This window comes from Electrona antarctica (assembly GCF_951216825.1).
Source record: "Electrona antarctica genome assembly, chromosome: 15".
NCBI lineage: Eukaryota > Metazoa > Chordata > Actinopteri > Myctophiformes > Myctophidae > Electrona > Electrona antarctica.
The window spans coordinates 7,998,206-8,002,485 of record NC_136796.1 but is presented as its reverse complement, the minus strand read 5'-3'; the positions used below and the strand labels follow the sequence as shown (position 1 = coordinate 8,002,485).

Sequence of the window (4,280 nt, the reverse complement as noted above, 5' to 3'; positions counted from 1 at the left end):
TACCTAAAAGCATTACAAGTACAGATCTACAAGCTCGACATACTGTAGTGATGTATGACATTATTTCTTGAGAAATATATTTTGTTTAATGTACCTTGTCAAAACGGATTGAAGTAAATTAAACTTAACCTAAAACATGACATTGTTTTAAGTGGTAGCTATGTCACAACCAGAATGTGATCGTTTTCAGATGTGGTTATGCTGTTATGGAATGATTTTTACCATAAAACTTGGCCTATAGGCTATACAGTCCTAAAGGTATATTAGTTTTGTAAGATTACCACTATTCATTCATAGGCTATTTGTGACCAGATTTGACTGAGAGACTGCCATCGCGCAAATTCCAGCTTTTCACCAGAGAAAACACTTCCCCCCCCCCCCCCAAAATGAGTTAATAGCACAGGCAGACTCTTCACATACTAGAGCATGTCTGAAATAAATGTCAGAGCTGAAATCGACATGTAAATATGAAATAAATGCTTAAACATGTAGCTAGGTGTAATGTTAAAGACCACAGAAGTGAACCTTTCAAGCCTGTTTTCTCAATTCACCGTTTTCTGCAAGACATTACTCTATAAGCCATATCTCCAAAACTGGTGGGTCAAACTGAACATCCAATACGTCAATTTGAAGCTATGATTCCCTGCTTTCAAAATTTAAAAAAATCCAATGGCAGTCTCTCAGTCAAATTTGGTCACATTTAGTCATTCAGGGTGTAACTCACAAAGCTGGCTAAGTTCAACTTCTGCACGTGAATTTCCCAGCATCGTATGAGTCCAGGATTTGTACTTGCACTGGCAACCCTAGTGTGTGTGTGTGTGTGTGTGTGTGTGTGTGTGTGTGTGCACGCATGTGCTCTCTCCAGTTTTGTCCACTAACTTATCGATTGTGTGCTTGCTGTACATGAAAGAAAAACAACAAAGAAGAATATACTGGTAAAATGGACATTCCACAGATGGGTGGAAAGTGGATCTGGGCCCTGGGCTAGCATTATACAGCCGCCTGTCAGTGGAGTGAAATGATAAAGCTGGAACCGTCCATTTCTTAATTTCTTAAAAGTTAAGACACATGTATTCATAGAGATAAACGGCTGCTTTGGTAAATCATGGACGAGAGTACTGTCCTCCTGGCCGCAAGGCGTGGAGAGAGAGCGCTTCCAAGGCTGTGGACTGTTAAGCCTGAGTTATACGTGTATTCGTATGATAGTGCCAAAAATAGCCACTATCTTCGGAAAGACGAAGCATAATTTAGGTATGATGGGACATCTTGTGGACTGGAATGGTGATCCAAACCCCTGGTGAGAAACACGCATTACGTAACGCAAGACTGAAAAATGTAAATCCATTTACTGAATAAAGACAGAAAGTGGGTTGGGTAGGGGTCACCGGGGCCAGGCGTGAGTGACGATAGGGAGACGATAAAGAGAAAAGCCTCTAAATAAATGTATACTCTGACCTGGTATCAGTAGGATCTACACAGCTGGTCCTTAAGGAGTATGCTTCTCTGAGAGGAAAGGCTGCAAGACAGGAGAGGGTCAACGGTATCAGAATAATGTCTAGATGCAAACGATTATATATAACAAACTGATGTGCGACCTCTACTCGGGGGGGGGGGGGGGGGGGGGGGGGGTTGGTTCCAAAATGGACACTCACAGGTCTGTAACTCTGAGAGTATACAAATGGAATGACCCTTACGGATCCATTTGGTTCCACTTGTATGCTCCACTTGTACTTTAAGTTAAAAAAGAGAGAAAAACAAGTTTTTTTTTCTTCGTTTTTTGCAAGTGGGCTTGTTGGAGACAGGACTTGTGAGACAAGGAACTCAAACCAGTAGACGATGCCAAGTCTCTCCTGAACCCAATCTCTGTTGTCACCAGTGTTGGGGAAGTTACTCTAAAAAAATATTACATTACATGTTAATTACATTTATAGGTCTACCTACTGTTACAATATTACTTTCTGCCAAAGTAATGCATTGTTGTGTAACTTTGACAAAACGCTGTCAAATTAAACACAAAAAGACCTGGCAGAATATTAAATAGAGGGCACAGGCTAAATAGAAGAGAGTATAGACTACAACAATAATTGGTATTAAAATGCTATTTTAGCAGCTTTAATTTAAATGTGACGAAAAGGATAATAACCCTCAATCGGTTCAGGGTAACATTTGTATATTTAGAAAATTCTAATAATAGTGAATGATAGACAAACTGAATTGTCCTGTGCTCCTTTTATATAGAACCATTTCTCACAATTTTTAAGGCATTCATTTTATGATGTGCTTTACTTTTGTTAACTTTTCTTTTATGCAAAGAACCTCGTCTCGTTTGCTTCCTTTCATGTTAATGTTCTTTTTAAACATATTTGAATGTACAGCACTTTGAACGGCATGTCTTGTATGAAAGATGTAATAAAACTGATTATAATACTACTGTTAGAATAGCCTAATAATGTTAGAAGCTAATAAATTATAAATCAACAGTTCATGAAAGTAATGCATTACTTGACATGTAAATGTAATACTATCATCCAATTTGTAACATGTCACTTTGTCACTCGTTAAAGCAATATGATAAATTACATAAATTACTTTTGTGTTTACCCCCAACACTGAGGTCCACGTGACTGCGTTTTGCACAGTAAAAAACAGAAAGGACAGGTCGAGTCTGCCCTGGTCGAAGGTCGCTCAGCAGAACTGATGTTCAACTCACACACAGATTTTTGTTTTTATCTCCAGTTGAAAATCTGTCATTTTTAGCAAAGCGCCGGTCACTACAACAACGTAAATTAGGCTTAATTTTGACATATAAACTAACAGCTGCGAGGCATTACATTCACCACAGCATGATGGGAGGGGGAGGGGGAGGAGGGGGAGTCAAGACATCTGCAACTGTGCCTGATAAGCTACTGAGAACACATGGGTTATGTCCGACAGACAGCATCAACTCTTTAAAGGGACACTTCACCCCTTTTACAACCAGATCTTATTTAAATGATGTTTGGGAGACAAGACACTTTCCTGGAGGACAGGAAGCAAAGACCGTACGGTGGACTCCATGTTGCTCCCTGGAAGGAAAGAAACATGCGCAATGGGCTATATGCAGCCAACACTTCCGCGTTCAGCTTCCTTGGTCTCAATTGCGCATCTTTCTTTACTTCCGGGGAGCAACATGGAGTCCACTGTACGGTCTTCGCTTCCTAACCTTATTTAATTAACCTTGGTATAGTCCAGGAAGTAAGTGAGCCCAGTGTCCATGACATCATGAACACTTTGAAATACTAAAATGTCTAAAAACACATTACCCACATAAAAAACCCCAGGAAAGTGTTTCTTGTCTCCCAAACACCATTAAAGTGTCCCTTTAAGCAACCTCTCGGAATCAACTAGAGAAAAAAAAGACAAAAATTAACAGGGAGACGTACAGTGTGGACAGAAACAAACAATAAAAACAATCAAGATTGGAAAACAAGACCTTTTCCAAAAACAAATAAAGAGTACAAAACTTCAAAGCTCTGAGTCGTTTTAAAAGTAGGCATACAGTAGGCAGATCAAAGGAGGCTGCGAGCAGGTGAAAAAGCTTCAGTAGTCAGTAGTAGATTGTGTCATCATCATGTTCGTTCGTTCGTTCGTCCACTCTCCTTGATGCACCAGGTGACGAGGAGTGTGTGTGTGTGTGTGTGTGTGTGTGTGTGTGTGTGTGTGTGTGTGTGTGTGTGAGAGACTGTGCAGTGAGCAGCATTGTCTGGGGCTTCTGCTCAGGTGGCGCCATCTATCGGCCGTAGAAGGTTTGGGGCTTACGAGGAGGTCTTTAGGGGGAGGTCTTTAGGAGCAGGTCTTTAGGGGGAGGTCTTTAGGGGGAGGTCTTTAGGAGGAGGTCTTTAGGGGGAGGTCTTTATGAGCAGGTTTTTATGAGCAGGTCTTTAGGAGGAGGTCTTTAGGAGGAGGTCTTTAGGAGCAGGTCTTTAGGAGCAGGTCTTTAGGAGGTGGTCTTTAGGAGGAGGTCTTTAGGAGGTGGTCTTTAGGAGCAGGTCTTTAGGAGCAGGTCTTTAGGAGGAGGTCTTTAGGAGGAGGTCTTTAGGAGGAGGTCTTTATCAGGATGTCTTTATCAGGAGGTCTTTAGGAGCAGGAGCAGGTCTTTAGGAGCAGGTCTTTAGGAGCAGGTCTTTAGGAGCAGGTCTTTAAGAGGAGGTCTTTAGGAGGTGGTCTTTAGGGGGAGGTCTTTAGGAGGAGGTCTTTAGGAGCAGGTCTTTAGGAGCAGGTCTTTAGGAGCAGGTCTTTAG

The 4,280-nt window shown here is 41.4% G+C and overlaps 1 protein-coding gene across 8 annotated transcripts in view; it reads right to left on the bottom strand.

Annotated features, from left to right (window-relative positions):
- Positions 1–3,812: 3,812 nt before the first annotated feature.
- Positions 3,813–4,280, bottom strand: part of kcnq4 (potassium voltage-gated channel subfamily Q member 4) — a 130,438-nt gene continuing 129,970 nt past the window's right edge. For all 8 annotated transcript variants that reach the window (XM_079522837.1, XM_079522835.1, XM_079522830.1 and 5 more), the window contains one exon: positions 3,813–4,280. This exon is cut by the window's right edge and continues 914 nt beyond it. The gene's annotated coding sequence lies outside the window, so the exon portion shown is untranslated.